Here is a 19150-nt window from a genome sequence, read left to right as displayed (position 1 = left end):
ATGGGTTTCTGCAAGAGGCGTTTTTTTTTTTAAATACAACCATATGTTTTTGTCCGTCGCGTAATAAGTAATCTCTTTTAGTTTAGGGATTGAAGAAACACAACGTTATAAGGATTAATAGCCCCGAGCATCTTTGTACTTCAGTACTTATAAGACGATAAATATACCCTTCATTATATAAAAAACAAGCACATTAAATATCTTACATGATATGATATTATTTAACACAAAATATAAAAATTTAATTGTTTTATTGTGAACGACGTTTGTACATGTAGGTCGAGGGATTTTTCATTTCAATATAACATCCAATAATTCCCTGACACCTACATTAATTCGGTGCAGACATCTTGAACGCTACGCACCAATAATTTCTATGAATACGACCTATTTTCATTTACGTTTGAATAAGATATTTTTTTCGTCAATATTTTGAAGCAATAAATTCTAAACGATAACTTATTACTTTATCGTTTTTAATATTGTTATTTTATTCACAATGTATTTATTTTAATAACCTAGGAAAACGTTTCTTAAAATAAAGTAATTCAGAACAACAACTGATTACGTTACTAAAAAAGGTGAATTATAATAATTTCGTATTGTATATATTAACATTTGTATATTTTAACAATAGGAAATTATTACAAACCAATTTTTTTAATAACGCGATAAGTTATTGCTTTGAATAATTTTATTTGACTTGATTTTAGATGGAATAAAACGTTGAACGTTATTTAGAGTATTGGTAGGTGAATGGCCAATTGAACCACTGCTTACCACCGCCCATTCAAATTAGTTCAGTAAGAAATACAATTCCTTCGCCAGCAACGTAGGGAGCTAAGATGTTATGTCCCTTGAGCCCCATACTAGTTCACTCATGCTTCAAACTGGAATCCAAAATATAAAGTAAATGCTAATATTATGTAAAACAATAATTATGTCATATAATTTAAATTAGTCGAAGAGATAATTTAAGCTCAAGAGCATTGAAAGTACTTGCACAACTATTACAGACACGCCAATAATTTATAAAGATCATATTATAGCACACAGATTTCATAGAAACTCCTGTATAGAATTTCATAAACTGCTATAGTACGACACAACTTAGATGTAGCATCGGCAAATTCAATAAAACCGATTACTGCCGATTTTTACAACTAATAGAAATAGCTCCCTATCGCGCCATTCCACGCTATTTGTCGCTATAGGTTCTAGCATTAGTTCAAACCGAGAAATCAAGTGCATGTAAAGCGACGTGTCAAATTGACGAATATATTAGGTCTTTTTTTATATTACGGGTTATTATGTTTGTGTAAATATCATATTCACATAAGAAATAAATATTGCTAATATGGGATTGCCTACCTAATTCGGATATGATCGGTTTTACGAATTTTGCCGATGCTACATGTTGCTTGTGTCGTACTATACTGAATTCAGATGGATAGAGCTATAAATTTACTGCAAATAAAACGAATGTCATCTATAACGTTGATTGATCTTTTTAAGTATGACATATTTCAATGCTTTGAAAATGATTGCTATTCCACGAGACATCAGAATTTATAGTATTCGGTCGCACTATTATTTTAAATTGAAATAAATGGTCAATGTTGATTGCCAGATAGGTCAATAAAAGTCGAGGAATATGTAGCAGTGATCTTTGAAGTATCACACACTCTTCATTTAAAGCTCCTGGTCCTTCGTTGGCCGGATTTTGTCCGAAGTACTTCAACCTTCAGACTATAAAGAAAATTTGACGCAGTTATATTTCGGCACCAGGGATGCCATTGAAGTCGATAAAACTACGACTAAAAAACTCTCTAAAGAGAATAACCAACGCGCCACTACCTTAAAAAGCGTAGTGCTGGTCATTTTGTTCGGATCCTGCGCTGTTATATAGTACACTATGCAGTTCACGATACACAACATCACATCTATACTATTTTTTTTAAGGAAGCCAGTGTGTCATCTATACAAAAATTACAGCAAGGATATGAGCAACTATATTAAGCAAATATTTTGCACAATATATTATGACTGAATGGCTATTTTTTAATATTGAACGTGGCTGAGAGAAAGAAAGTAATAACTATTCACATAAGCGCCGCTTTCATCCATTGTCAACATCCGTATGACATTTATTGCGCGTATATTGTGATAAAAATATAAATAAAATCTCTGTTTAGTAGGAACACATTGTACTTATATTTTTTTCTATCTCTCGAATAATTTTACACTTGTATAAAACAGTCATACAAAAGGAACTTCTTTTCAGTATTTTTTTTCTTATAGTTTTGTTTTGATGGTTTATTAACTTACTTCTGAGGAAAGATATTTTAATGTTACAAAATATTTAAGGGATCCATAATGTTCAAAGTACTCCAACTGCCTTTTATATTATATTTAAGCTGTAGGTGCTCCGAATAAATATGATGAATCACAAAGTAAGGGAAACAACGTAACCTGCCAGAAACAAATCTAAACTAAATCTGTTAAACCCTTAGCCGTTATGTTTGTCTATGTTTGTGCCAGTTTAGCTTTTATTATATAATTTAGGAGTGTTTTACTTATATATTGTAATTTTATGTATATATAATGTCATGCAATATATACCAATGGTGATCTAAATTAAATAAATAAACACATAGAATTTCAAATCGATTGAGGTCTGGAAAAACCCGTTAAACAAATATTGTTTATAATTACAAATATCGTTCTTCGAGGTTATAAATGTTTTTTTTTTTTACAAATAAAATACATGAATATATACATCTGTAATATTCGTAAAGAAAATAAACGCTACGTAAATATTTAGTTTGACGAAAATTTTAATAATCCACGATCAAAGCAGCGAAAACATTCGCCGTCAATTGAATTGTGAATTTCAATGAAAAATAATAATAATTTGTATAAAGTTTAACATTAAATCACAATTATTCATAAAAAAATTTTTATTTATTTAATTTTCATTTAAAAATGTATTACATTTTATAATTTTGTATTAATATAATCAACAATAAAGAAATCGTTAAGAGTACTTACTGAAAAAAGAGTATTTTTTCGGAACGTGCATTTCTTTTTATTAAACTACTTGCCAAATAATAACAATAACGCAATGAACAATGTAACTACTAATATAAAAAATAAATTAATGCATTTTGTACAACTCGTAATGTACTTTATTTTATTTTTTCATTTAATAAATAAAAACTTTAACAAAAAGAAAAACCGACTTCAAACAAAACACTATTTAAAAACAAATAAATATACACTAAAAAGTAATAAAAATAATTGCGTATTCGACATATTTTTAAGAGTCCGCCTAAGTTAAAAGAACTGAAAAATATTAGACTACTTAAAAGTCGATTTACGATTATATAACATAGTTATATTTATTGTTATATTTGGAGCCGGTGTCAGCCACGGGCTCGCGCTTCAGCAGGAGCGATTCAAGTTCCTTGATTGACACAGTATATTATCGTATAAAAGATAATTTGTAAAAAACATATTTCTTAAAGTATTCTCATATTGTTCTCTTTGATCCTCTCTCTCCCGAGTATTTGAAAGGTAAATTCAAATTTCTTAGTGACAATCAAAATCGTCAACTACGTTCTAAAGATTCTTACCTTCTCTCTTTCCCTACTCTTCCGGTTTCCTCTCTAATTCCTTCTCCGTTCAAGCTATCCGATTATGGAATAAACTACCCGAAAATATTAGAAAAGCTACCTCTAAATTTACTTTTAAAGCTCGTTTACGTGAGCACATATTGTCTGATAGCCCCTAGCTCTTATGACTTCTGTTTATTATATCTTTATATATATAATTTATTTTACAATAGACAGTATAGATCAATATTTATTTTATATATGATATGTATATATTATAGATATAGATATAGAATTATATAAGCATATCCATACATTGTTTTATGCCTTAAGGCATTAAGTCCGCCTTTTGTCCCATACAAATGTGTTTATATACATGGTGTTCAATAAAGCATTTAAATAAAAAAAAATGTTTTTGATAGATATACAGTTGGGTTTTCTTGGCTGACACCGACTCCAAATATAGCAATAATTAAGTTACACTATCTAAATGCACAGTAACACTGAACTGTAAATTTCCCACTACTGGGTTAAGATCTTCGCTTTTATCATAAAGCTATTTATGAAAAATTTGAAGCTAATTGTACCAGTCTGATCTGTGAACACACAAGTTTCAGAACTTCATCGAAATTAAACACATGCAGTTTGCTAGCGATGTTTTCCTTTCTGCCGAACGAGAGATGAATTGTAAACGAAAGTTTAATCACATGAAAATTCAGGGATGCTTTCCCGGGTTTGAACACGTAATTATCAGTTAAGATGTACGATGAATAATACATTGCATCACTGCACCAAAACGATCCGATTATCTAATAACATCATTATAAGCCCTTGTGTGTTACACGCACTCGTATAATAATTATAAATATTATTAATCTGTTAATATATTAAATCGCTTATTCAATTCACATATTTGTTGCATCCGTGTCATCAATAGAACGCTAGCGCCATCTGTCGGCGCTCGACGGAGTCAATGATTCACCGGCTGAGTACTTGACACTTGTCAAGCGGCGGTCGGCCAGAGCGGTCGACCATTGAAACCGACGCGCGTTCTAAGTTATAGCTAAGCGATATAAATAATAAATTAACACGATCATTAATCGTGTTTTGTTGCTGCAACATTACCCATCGATGCCCATGCTTGAAACTTAGTGACTATGGAACTGAGACTCATATAGTAATTACAATTTAAGAAGGAAACTGATTATTATTTGGATTAATATCAATATTTTTTGATATCTTGATAAGCGATTCTTGAAATCACGAATATACTTTAAATAATTGCACTTCTTATTTATTTTACTACCTAATATTGCAAGTGCTGGTGTAATTTCCTTTATGAAATACACTTAAATCGAGAGATCTTCTATGAGTTCGATTAAAAGATGATTAAATAAATGGTACTTGCAAATACATTGCGATCCATTTTCGTTGTCCACTCGAGAGGTGTACGTCTATTTTAGACTCCAATTGAAGCATCATATCCTGTCATCGATTTTATTTAGCAAGCCCGTCAGGTAACCTACCACCCACTCATCATCGTCATGTAACAATATTATCATTGGGTAATCATGTTTAACTATAGACACAAGCGACATAAAATCTTATTGCCGAATGATAGCGTTTCATTGGCCATGTGAACTATGATAAATATTTGCTACTGTAAAACAATTTTTTTATGTATATTCACATTAATATTGATCCCTTTGACAGAATCAGTGATAATCATTGTATTGTCAATAAATCCTCCTCGGGGCAAGGTATCTGATTCTAAAATAAAATTCCGCAGATATTTATAACTTTGCCTATTCATGAATTCAAATTAATTTACCAAACATTATATACAAGAAATCGTGGAACTCCAATACTTATTAATTTCCAAGCAGTATATATTACGTACATATAGGATTGTATTAAACGTACATAATCTTCTATATTACACGTTCCAAAAGCGTAACTACTGAGCTTCTTGCTAGTTATTCAAAAAGTATTTTAAAAGCCTATTTGAATAAAGTATATTTTTGATTAAGTGGCGACCACTTAGGACCATGTGGCTCGTTTTCCAATCTATCTATTTATTCTGTTTTAAATAAATAAAATTAATAAAATATCGATTTGCACTTTTGCATAATTAAGTAGATACACACTAAAGCTGCGCAGGTTACGGCTCAGACATCGCATATTGCACCGTAGTTTACTGGAACGGGTCTGAGTTGTCAGCTGCTACGTGACTTTGTTACGAAATACTGAAATGAAACATTTCTATGAATTTAATATGAAATATTCAAACTTTAACGTGTAGATACGAAAGTTACGACCCTAAAACTTTGTACATACCAGGTGAAAATATTTGTTAAAACTGTTTTCGTCTTGTCTGTACATAAATTATTTTCTTTAAAAAGAAAATTACATTTTGATGCACAAAGTTCAATTTAATTAAAATAAAAATTATAGAAGATCCATCGTAATATACTTACAATTAATAAACTAATAGATGGATTACGCAATGAATATGATTAATTCAATTTCCTATATGGTAATGTTGTGCGTAAAGTGGTATTATTGGTCGGCACTAATGCACTCAGTTATAAGCGCAAACCGGCTTCGCTACGCACATGTGAACACATTGTACATAAGCACAATAATATAGTGCTTATATTTGATGAAATTACTTACCACTATAAATGATGAATAACAAACCTAAGATTTGTGTATGTCACGTGATTTGCTCAGCTATATGGTGCGTGTTTATTTCTAATACAACATTAATCCATTAACCTATTTTATCATCATCATTATCATCAGCCCGTTTTTGTCCACTGCTGGACATAGGCATCTCCAAGTGCATGCCACTGTTGTCTTTCTCGGGCTACTCGCATGCCTGCCGGCTTGCGTAAATCGTCACTCCACCGTGCCTGAGGACGTCCTACACTACGTTTACCAAGACGCGGTCTTCACTTTAGAACACGTTTTCCCTACGCCCCTCCCTATTAAACTACTTATATTCACTGTAATTTCACTCCCAAAATCCGATAATAGCTTTGTCAACTCACCATGTTTTTGCAAACCCGTAATGAATATCATCAATTATATTCGTACTCTCGACCAATGGTTCGAGTCAATTCGATGTCAAATATTTTTTATTTGACTTTTTTCCAATTGGAATTGAGTATAGATATGATTGCCAGTAATAAAAACGTGCGATCGCGAATAAGTAATAGATTTGTATTTTGACCAAATCTTACAAATAATAAATAAGTTATTCGCTTTGCATGACTTATATGTATATATATATAACAAATAATGTACTTTTAGTTTAACATTAGTTTATTTCTAAGTAAGAATCCATATATAATTTGTTCTAAAATTATAAACACCCACTCTATACATCCAAATATATTAACATTTAGAGAGTTACAACTAAACTTAGCTAATCTAAAAATATCATTTGAAATTTTCTAGGATTAAATCATATATCCTAAAGGTATGTTGGATTATTTTTAGTTTCAATTGTAAAGCATCGAATAAGCTTTGTTTCGGGGCTCAAAGTACTTATTCTATAGATTATCTGTACTTAATTGATGAGTTTTGTCATTTATTTAAGTTACCATCGACATTTGAGTTCGATATCTGGGTCGACGCGACATATACGCTTGTATCAAACTATTTCCTATATATCAATGTAACCAGTGTTATACATACGATATAAATACGAGCGGTTAATAAAGAAGTTATGATGAGCGGAGAGCGGGAACATTCAACATCCTTATTACGGAGCGAGGGGACTGATAAACAAATAGCGGGTAACACTTCATTTCAAGGTGATGTGACATTTATATCCAGTCGAATTCGTGTCACGGAACCCTATTCATTGAGAACCCATTTGTTTGTGGGTACATAGGAGTCCTAAATTATTTTTTGTTTAAATTAAGAACAATCTAACTCATAAAGACATATTTTTTTATCTATAATTGTTTTTATCATCAGTTTCGCAATGATTTTCCGTAATGAGTGGTAAAGCCACTCGCTGAAAGTCGGTTATGTGTTATGACTGTACTGAACTCAAGTGTAAGTTGGCGTGTGGCAAAAACATGTACTAATTTTTTTTGTTCTTTTATATCTTATTTGTTTTATTTACCCTTATTAAGAAAACTTACCCAAAATATATTAAAAATGAGACGTAGAGAATTATTTTCTAGGGTGATATTTGTAAAATAAACAAAAAGGTGGCAAGACAAAAGGTGTAGCAGGTGCTGCCACAGGAACGCCAACTTATACTTGACAGTCTGTACATGTGAAATTTAAGTTGTAATTTCCAATGTTTTGTCTAGTATGTAACAATAAAAGTACTTCTTTCTTTCTGTCAATACGTCCTATACATCCAAAATTACATCAACTATACCAAATTTTACTTCAATTGTAATATTAAAACCGTTCTTAAAAAGCTCAATCTATAGCAATATAACAAAACAGAAAAATATCTCCTTGGAAACAAAAACCGGCCTATATTGAGTTAGAAGTGTATCGAAGAAAACAAAACACTGAACTAAGAAACAAATATTTAAGAGCAATGTGGCAGTAAATATTAAAATCATAGCGATGAACACATGTTTCCTGTCGTGTCTAACTTATGTTTGTCAGACTTGGACATACGCTAACAAAGTTAGCAACATATTACCAACTGCCAACGCGACTTAGAACGTAGTATGCTGATAATTTCAACAAAACTAAAGCAAGATAAATGGACAAAACAATCACTTTGTGTTCCACAAAGGGATCAAAACAGAGGAAGACCTTTCACAAGATGACAAGACAACTGGATACGAGTGACCCAAGATAGAAACCGGTGGGCTTCCGATAAGGAGCCCTTTACCCAAGGAAGGTTCTACAGAAGTTATTACGTAGACGAAATCTCCCCTTTGCAACTTGGTATAAAAAAGTAAATAAAGTAAAGTAAAGCAACAACCCGTATATTGCTGCACAACAACCCACTGCTGATTAGACACATGCAGGTTTCCTCACGATGTTTTCTTTCACCGCCGAGCACGAAATGAATTATAAGCACAAATTAAGCCCACATATATAGTGGTGCTTGCCTGGGTTTGAACCCGCAATCATCGGTTAAGATGCACGCGTTCTAACCACTGGGCCATCTCGACTCTCGCTCTCTTTTTTTTCAATAAAAAACAGTCTTCATATATTAACTTAAACACAACTAGAAATAAGATACGTTGGTGAGCCCCTGTACCCATTTGGTTGCGATACCAGGCCTAAAAGTCATGTACCTATTCGTGCAGATCTATAATTATTTGTGAAATATATCTTATAAGAGATATGCAATTATTCACACTTTTGTCACATACTTAATATATTTTTTAAGTATGAAGTTTGCCGGGTCAGCTAGTAACAATATAAAAATAAATATGAGACAACATCACATACATTACTCTGATCCCATGTAAGTTGCTAAAGCACTTGTGTTATGAAAAATCAGAAGTAACGACTTTACCAAAAACACCCAGACCCAAGAAAACATAGAAAACTAATGGTAAACTACATCGACTCGGAGGGGAATCGAACCCGGGACTTCGAAGTGGCGTACCCATGAAAACCGGTGTACACACCTCTAGACCACGGAGGTCGTTTAATACATGGACAATATAGTAAAGAAACATATTTTAGATATTCTCTACTAAATTAAGTATCATCATTGCACTCGTCCGAAGTCGGGAAGGGTCGCTAGTGTATAGATAAATTGTTAGTTTCGTGTAGAATAAACTGCAGTGTAATTGTATGTCATTAAAATTCGTGTAATTTAATTAGTGGCACAGTTGGTAATAACTTTTGAGTTTACTGCCGGTTCATTATGGTATAATCTACATTCCAAGCTGCTGATTAATCCTGTAATTAAATGATTCAAAAGTGACATTAGCTGGTTACATTCAATTAGTTGTAACCTTTATACAAAAAAAAATCTTAGAAATAGATATAACATTTTAAATTAATGGTTATTTTTATTACTAAAGGTATTAATTTCGGGATATTTACCATGTTTTTATTTTTGTTCGGTTGAGTTCGATATTTCGACATTATTTACGAATGTCTTGTTCACGAGACTCGTGTGTCAAACGAGTATAATAAAACAAAAATAAAAAACATGGTAAGTATCCCGAAATTAATACCTCTACTTATAAATAGATTATCTATTACATAACTACTCGCAAAATCGTAAGAAGCGATACCTTCTATATCGATGATGTTCTAGTAAACAGATATGTCATTAACGCGCAAAAAGTGAAGACTAGAAAACGTCCTAATTGGGACGTTTGCCTTTAGTCGTTTTCATCATAATTATGTAGTAATACGTTTTGCGTAATTAAAACATCTAGTTATCCCTTTTACTTATTGTTTTTAGCAAGCTATCCATTTTTTCTTGTAACGAAATGTAAAATAAACGGTCCCCGGCGCGGCACACTTTTTTCTGTTGTTTAGAATGGGTATAACATATCTGTTTATTAGAATATCATTGTTCTATATATATAATCATATATTTTTATTTTTGGTTGATGTATATATAACCACAATAATGACACAAATACAAACATAGTAATATCATTATGCGACCTGCTTATTCTATTTAATTTTTTGGAGTGTACTGTTGTGTTTTATTATATGATATTATTTCATATTTGTTAATTAATGATTACTTAAACAATTTTGACTTTATTGGCTATAAAAAAACATATGCTAGACTAAACTTAGCAAGAAATGTTACAGTGCATATCCGTTTTTCTTTTCAGGCAGTAAACAAATAAAAATGCACTAAAAAGTAATAAAAATAATTGCATATTTAACATATTTTTAGAGCCCTCCTAGGTGAAATGAAATGAAAAGTATTAGACTACTTAAAAGTCGATTTACGATTACATGACTTAGTTAGACCATCATTGGAACAGGATAAATTTAAAATGATTTTTGAAATTATGAAAATCGGTCCACCCAGTGAAAAGTTATGAGGTAACAAACATAAAAAAAAGTACAGACGAATTGATAACCTCCTCCTTTTTGATGTCGGTTGAAAAACGAAAAATTAGTATCATCAGTTATTCTGTGTGTAATTCCATTATTGAGTCTCGTGTACTTTTCATCTTGTATCGGCAATGCTCAAATTAGATTTGCTAAGTTTTCTATTTGCAGACAGACATCCTAAAAGCTATTTGGTTAAAGATAAAATTAAATTTCGACGAAAACAAACGTATCAATAAAAAAAGAGAAGTTCGTTAATTCTATTTATATTTAATAAATTTTTCATTCGTAAATGATAGACGAGTTATTTTAATTCACTGAGTTTCATTTCTATTATTCTATTCTAATTATTAATCGATATTCCGAATTGTTGCTTCTAAAAATAAATATTTTATTTTCATTGATCAGTCTAGAAATAAATACAAAAAATTTTAACATAACCAATAAACGAAACGAAATCTAAATTTTAACTCAATAAATTCCAAGCCACCTTACAATGTTTAGCATTTGTATATTACGAAACGCAAATAAAGTTCAAATACTTGAAGGATCGCTCGAGTAGTTATTCATTGTTACACATAACAACAACAACAACAAAAACCTGTCAATTTCCCTCTCCCTTTTGAGGAGAAGGTTTGTAGCGTGCCTATTATATATAAAGTAGTTTGGTGGTTCCTCATGGTAGAATTTCGTTGAAATTTAATAACTTGCGTGTTTATGATGAAGGATAGTAAAGAAACACGTGATATTTGGATAATTAATAAAGTCTACGAAAATCATTACTAGTCGGTACTATAATGAGATGTAACTACTATAGTGACAGTATCGTATACTATATATAGATATAGATTTCTTAATTATCCTTCCGAAATGTTAGCCAGGATAACCGGCAAAACTATTGAATTCTGAGATATACAATTAGCGAGATCTGTAGAATTAGATATAGTGTGCTTTGCTTCCACGCGACTAGACAACTATTAGGATTTCTGATAATCCTAATGCCATTGACCATCGCTCAAGCCCATTGTGTAATAAGTAATTAGGTACGTAGGCAATGTCATAATGGGGAAATATTTGAATAAGCACAACTGTGTCTCTCTTGTGTCACTAATCCGACATTGGGAAGGAGTTATAAGGGACAAACCAACTGCTTCTCAGATAAATCTAACTTAGGTTCACTAACCAGATCCGGGATTTGAATCCAAGACTTCAGAACCTAATTCAAAATAAATCAACCATTAAACCAATGAATCATTTCACGTTCGTATATATCTCTGTCTAAATCTTTATTAGATGTAAATAGTGAAGATCACGCTCAGGAAATCTGTTGGATTTCCGAATAAGATTAAAGTTATTCGCCCGTGAAATTAATAGCAGATTAATTTAAAGTTACGGTGAAATGTTATAACTCTCGCATGACTAACTACTCTGTAACATACGAATTGATATATATACATTTTGACTAACATCGCTTTGAACCGGTAATTAGTGGTTTGTGATGTATATCATACGTTTTGACGACCTCCGTGGTCGACTACACCGGTTTTCATGGGTAAGCCACTCCAAGCTCCCAAGAAAAGATCTTTACTTTTCTATGTTGTCTTGGGTCTGGGTGTTTGTGGTACCTTCGTTAATTCTGATTTTCCATAATACAAATGCTTTAGCTACTTACATTGGGATCAGAGTAATGTATGTGATGTTGTCCAATATTTATTTATTTATCATATAGATCAATAAGCGAAACTAATTAAGCATTTTACAACAACAACAACAACAGCCTGTAAATACCCACTGATGGCCTAAAGGCCTCCTTTCCCTTTGAGAAGAAGGTTTGGAACATATTCCACCTCGCTGTTTTAATGCGGTTTGGTGGAATACACATGTGGCACAGTTTCTATGAAATTTGTCACGTGCAGGTTTCCTCACGATGTTTTCCTTTACCGCTGAGCCCGAGATTAATTATAAAGACAAATTAAGCACATGAATCAGCGGTGCTTGCCTGGGTTTGAACCCGCAATCATCGGTTAAGATGCACGCGTTCTAACCACTGCGCCATCTCGACTCAAGCATTTTACAATTATTTCTATTAGTAACTGGATACATTGTGTTCTTATCCAGTCAATATGTGTAGAATTTTATTGTTATAGTCTGGAACACAATTAAATAGTTTTAGGTCGACATAGAACGACAGTATCTCTAAGTCTAGAACTAACGCTAAGCCAGACGCAGGCTATTGACCGGCCAACTTACAGCCTTCGAAACATCTTAAGAACTTTTTATGACTTCATTCGCTTCTATATTAGCTAATATGTTTATATTTGTCAATGTTTTGGGACTTCATAATGATTGACTTTGAAAATTAGAAAAAAGAAGCTCGTAAATGTTCCAGTACTGATAGAAGGTTTGCCTTTTCAAGGAAAAGATTTGGATACAAGATTTTATAGATGATAAAAAAGCGTGGAGTCAACCTGTTGACTTCCAAGCAGGATACATTAATTTAAATAATTGTATTTAATTAACATGACGCTGTATTTTTTAAATGTTAAAAAAGAGTAACTACTGAGTTTCCCGAACCGGTTCTTCTCGGTAGAATCTACTTTCCGAACCGGTGGTAGCTTCACTTAATTGTAAAATGGCGATTCAAAAATTATATAATACATAATACATGCTTATTAAAGCCTACTTGAATAAAGTTTATTTTGATTTTTATTTTGATCTTACTCCACCACGCTGCTACAATGCTGATTGGTGGATAAGCATGGTACAGATTTTCGTCAGATACATGCAAAGATTTCCTCACGGTGTTCATTGTTTCATTCATTAGAAACCGAGCATGAGATGAGTTCTAAACAAAAATTAAGCATATTGATTGGTGTTAGCCCAGGTTTGAACCCGTTATCTCCATACAAATTTTACGTATTGTCCACGAGGACAATGACGCGACTTGATTAAGACAGCAGATTTTTAATTTTTTTTTTATAAGTAATTGGTAGTCGCCTGCGGCATTTCTAGCGTTTAGGGGTGTTGGTTTTTTATGACATCAGGAAAAAAAGGCGTCTATGTCCTTTATGGAAGTTCAAATTTGCTTCGTACCCATTTGTTCAGCGGTTTGGTCGTGAAAGATCCTTTCGCTCTTCAGTCAGACAGACAGAGTTACTTTTTCCATTTATAATATAAATATAGAATATAATGTAAGCGTCATTTGGATGCATGAAAATGCAAAATAAATCGTTACAATATAAAATTACGTTTATAATTAATATTGGTGACATCATTTAGATGGTCATTCATAAAACTAATTAAATCTCTTATAGTGATTAACAATTACTCATTACGTCGACAAAGCTTTTAATATTCTTAATAAGAAGCGATTAGTTTAATTAAATCATTTAAATACTGTGTAACTTTTTTTTGACTTATTATATTTTGAATGGTCTTGAAACTTAAAATGTGTAAGAAAAGAAAGTGTATCTTTGTGAAAGCTCTCAAATGATGTAGTATAAAAACACGTAAATATTATTAAAATTAAACAAAAATAAAATAATAATCTAAAATATCAAATTTCTCTTTTATTAAGAATATACGACTTCTCAAACAAAATAAATAGAAAGAAATATCTGATTTCATATAATTCAGGAAAAATCATTCCCATTTAGCTATTTGATCGGGAAACGTCAAATGTAAAAAAAAACAAGACATAATTCAACTTACAAAAGATGTATCACAAAATCTCACCTCAATACTGACTGAGATTTACGACTTAGAGTTTAGGGAAAAAAGATAAAACTCCCAAGCAACGGCAAATCGCTTGAGTGTTCTCGTTACTATCAACATCTTGTACCGGATATTTTGGGGTTGAGTGGCGGATCATCTGACGAGAAAGTTCTTTTAGTTCTAAACGTTTTCGATTACGAAAGTTGATATAGGACTACTGATTGCTTGTCTTAGGGATGACGGCTTAGTCGACGTAAATTGAATTTGAGTTCAGACTATTGAATAAAAACTCACAGATCTATACTAAATTTGTATTGAGGCAACTCTCAGAACCTTAAGTAAATTAAGTAAAGTAACAGCCTGTAAATTACCCACTGCTGGGCTAAGGCCTCCTCTCTCATTAAAAAGAGGGTTTGGAAAATATTTCAACACGCTGTTCCAATGCGGTTGTGCAATGCACATGTGGCAGAATTTCGATGAAATTAGACACATGCAGGTTTCCTCGGGATGTTTTCCTTCGCCGCCGAGCACGAGATGAATTATAAACACAAATTAAGCACATATATATGTATATATATAGTGGTGCTTGCCTGGGCTTGAACCCGAAATCATCGATTAAGTTGCACGCGTTTTAAACACTGGGCCATCGCGGCTTTTGCACCTTGGTAGGTGTGAAATATGAAACGAGGGTTTTATTTGAAATAAAAAATTGAAAAAAATAATATAACATCACGCTTTAACCCAAATGGATAAATAGGATCATGCTTACATACAACTTTAAGCATAAAATACTATGATTACTATAAATTGAAATACATACGCATATTAGTCACGCATTAACATAAGTAATAGAAAAGCAAATTTGACGAAATAGTAGCATTCATCCTTGAAGTTCGCATTTGCATGCATAAGTGGTCATTCTGCGAGTCACTGTAAACCCCAGACCACATCAAAATCAGGTAAGATTTCTATATATCAATGAACCACAATCTCTAAAAAATAAAGCTTAAAATCGCACAAATAACATTTTCCATTCAATATTATTGTAGACGAATTTAAACTCTATTGCGTAAATGTAATGTTCATAATCAATTATCTCAACATTTATGAATGACGCAGCCGGCATTGAAAGAATGAGTCATCCGTCCCGCTTACTCGGTTCTTACAATGCGTGTGCGCATTGTGCGCTACCGATACGTTATGTCAGAGTTGTTCTGACATTCAGTGTGACAAATACGGCCGTTGACGATGCACGTACGTTCGTGCAGAAAAAAATTTGGCGCGAACCTTTTATCGTTGTAAATAAACATTGAGAAGTGATTTTAATTTTTACTTATTGTGATGACCGAGACATTAAAATATACGATCCGAATAATTGTAGTGACGACATTGTATTATACTTTAATAAATGTATTTAAAGAAATTAAACGTTATATGACTGTACAATTGACGGGGACACAATAATATTGGATTATACAAAAGCTGAAAGTTTGGTAAGTGTTGTTTTATATTTGGGGTGATATTCTACTATATTTTCGAATATCTGCGTGAATAATAGACACTTGATGCAATTATAAGATTCAAAAAGCTGCTCCGGAAACCTTTTACTTCATAGATGGATATTTCTAGTGAATTTTAAGTAGTGAAATTGCATGACTCTGCGATATGTTTCTTTTTTAATTGTCTCATCAAAAATCTCACTTTTAAATTTTTACTATTCGTTGGTTTGAAAATTATTCAACTTTTTAATTGAGACGGTAGATGTTATTAAGTATTCAAAAATTGTTCTCAAGTAATAGTATTATTTTTATTGTCAATTCTTCTATAAAGAAAAGTATTTATAAAATATTTATTTATATAACATCCGACATGTGCGGCGTTGCTTCTTTACCCCCGCGTTAACTGCAATAGTATTTTTGGACAAACTACCTGACATTTTTTATCTTGCTTTGCCTTTAACCATTTAACTATTCTAAAAATGTCAAAATCAAAGATACTCTGTTGCACGGTCTTTCGAGCTAATTTGAATTTTATAAGATTAATCTGAAATTACCAATAGCTTGGAACGAAAATCTACCGAGAAACACAATAGTTACTCCAAATAACATGTACATGTAATAATTAATTATATGATATAATTAATTTTACATGTCCTGTATGAAATTCATTACATACTAACTCGTTAGTATTTTTATAATCTTGTAAAGTATAACACGCCTTATCTTTTATACATTTTTGAATGAATCTAATATTATAGGAACTAATAACCTATATATACCACTGTTCCGTGTTTGTTAATGTTTTGTAACAACACTGAAAGTATTTTTCTTATACTAAAGACATATCCAGGAAGTCTCTAGTTGCAAGATTACAAATATTTCGTTGCAATACTGCATAAGCAACGGTATACATAGAAATTGACTGTTGTATTTTTACTTCAGTACGAAATTTAATATTATAAAAATTATTGACTTAATTAAGAATATTTATAATTATGGTGGAATTAAGTATAATTTCCTTATTGAATGATGAATCAAATACCGATTACCTGTGCTGTAAAAAATGAGTCAGACCTCCTGTCACACGTAGAGGTCGATTAACAATAATAATATGTCTATAAAACATATTTCTTTTTTATATATATTTATCACTAATATTGAGACATTTTGTGGAGCGGAGGTTTGGAGTTTATTTTACTACATTCCAATGTGGTTTGGTAGTTTGGTTACATATGTGAACAATTAAACATATTAATAATTTACAATTATAATTATATTAAGAAAACATATAGACGTATGTCAAAATATATCTCTTTTAAAATATTGAGCATAATTATATTTTGCATAACAGGGAATAAATATAAGTAGTTTTATAATACTGATCAACTGACAATAGGTTATAAATAACCTATTTTTATGCTGTTCATTTTGTCCAGAGTTCAGTCGAGAACCACAGCTTTGGTTAGATTTAATGAGGCACGGAAGTCCGGTGGCTAAAGAAATGGTTATAGCGACTCATAAAACATAAAACTTTTATGGTAGGATATGAGCTACGAAAATAATAAGGACTCAATAAATGTTGCCTGAATATTTATATTCTTCAATAGCTCTAATTCCATAATACTCAAAAGTGAAACACAAACCATCTAAAACAAAATAATTAAGATAAATAAAATTATCACTTCATTTCAACAGAGATGCTTCAAAGATAATACTACAGAGTGACAAAAAAATCTAAATGGTTATAAGAAACTTTTCTAAGTGTAGTATACATATGCATATATTTTATGTAGAAAATTACAGACAATAACACATTAACCATTCCCTTCCATAATCACTATGCCACCAACCTTCGGAACTAAGACATTATGTCCTTTGTACCTGTATTAAAGTTATACTGGTTCAGTCGTCCAATGAGGAACCCAACCGTACCGAGTACTGCCGTTGGACGGTAGAATATCTGGCAAGTGGCACAGAGCCCAACCACAGAGTAAATAAAAACCAATATATTATTAAAGATATATTATCAAACAATAAAAAAAAGTAATCGCTTTGAATGCGTCTTGTGAGTATTGTCAAATTACTCCTTCAAAATACGCAAATGTGTTTGGAAGAAACCTTCATTACTATCTTTACCGGAAACTATAGAGAACTGTTTCCTGAAAAACTGATCACATTATGCGATGAATAGTTTTGGCACTTCTTTCTACAAATATCACAATAAACTTTGTTTTCAGTTAGGGTCACTTAAAGATAAAGTTAACACATCAGTCCTAAATAAATGCTGCCCTTAATTAAGTATCTATAACATCAGAACATTTTATCAAGTGACTAGCAACACTAAGCATTTTATAATTATTCATTTATCGATACCAAACGCCCAAGTCCTGAGCAAACTTTGCCACGCAAATTTTCGAACTTTATTTCATATTTAATATATAAATTATAAAGCGAAAGTATGTATATGTTTCGACTTAATTTTTAATTGCGAGAGTTATGAGAGGCGACTTTTAAATCCATTGTCCGTTTTATATTTTAATTATATGACTGTTTCAATTAATTACTATATTCTATCGTGATAAAATTGTAAATTTTGACACTGAATCAAACTTAATTATAGAATGTATTCATTAAATTTTGCAAACGAATATTAAACAATTAACTAATGAAAATGTTAAAACAATTATAGGTGAGTATATATAACATCCGGGATTGTATGTATTATTTTTCTCAAAACCATTGCTATGGTCATACTCTTCATAGATTAAGCTATAGATTAATTTGTGTAGTTAAATGTCCTCAATACATACATTCGAGCTGCAATAGCCTTAGGCAGCCTTACACGTCTTGGAAAAGCGTCTTGGCAGCCTAGAGGAAGTGAAGTATCAAATATTGCCTCCAGATTTTCAATAAATTAAGAAGTGTCAGCAGCAAACTGCATGTATGTCTCGTCAGTCATTAACACCTACACATGCATATTATGCATCATAACGTGAATTACCTGACGTGTAAACTGAGTAAGCTCGGTCTAATGACTTACTAATTATTTAATTAACTTAAACTTTGTACTTATTGTCAAGTCACGCAAAAGTTTCAATTAGAGCTAATTAGTACTTATAAGTATATAATGTTTTATTTACGAGTGGTATTTTGTTAAACATAAATATAAAAATATAAACGAATACAAGATCATAGCAACAAAAAAAAACAATGTTGAACAACACCGGACTAACTTGCGAGAAAATTAGCAATTGTGATTGAAATTTTGAGGAAAACGTTGCTTAAAGATGTGGACGA

At 31.7% G+C, this 19150-nt stretch overlaps 1 protein-coding gene across 2 annotated transcripts in view; it reads left to right on the top strand.

The window, feature by feature from the left end:
- The first annotated feature begins 15555 nt into the window (after nucleotides 1-15555).
- Nucleotides 15556-19150, top strand: part of LOC124535752 (G-protein coupled receptor moody) — a 54339-nt gene continuing 50744 nt past the window's right edge. The window contains exon 1 of one of the 2 annotated variants that reach the window (XM_047112068.1): nucleotides 15556-15847. The gene's annotated coding sequence lies outside the window, so the exon portion shown is untranslated. The remainder of the gene's footprint in view (nucleotides 15848-19150) is intronic. The other variant, XM_047112069.1, reaches the window with a different exon arrangement.

The sequence above is a fragment of the Vanessa cardui genome, chromosome 15, assembly GCF_905220365.1.
Source record: "Vanessa cardui chromosome 15, ilVanCard2.1, whole genome shotgun sequence".
Taxonomy (NCBI): Eukaryota; Metazoa; Arthropoda; class Insecta; order Lepidoptera; family Nymphalidae; genus Vanessa; species Vanessa cardui.
This window is presented reverse-complemented; position numbering and strand designations above follow the sequence as displayed.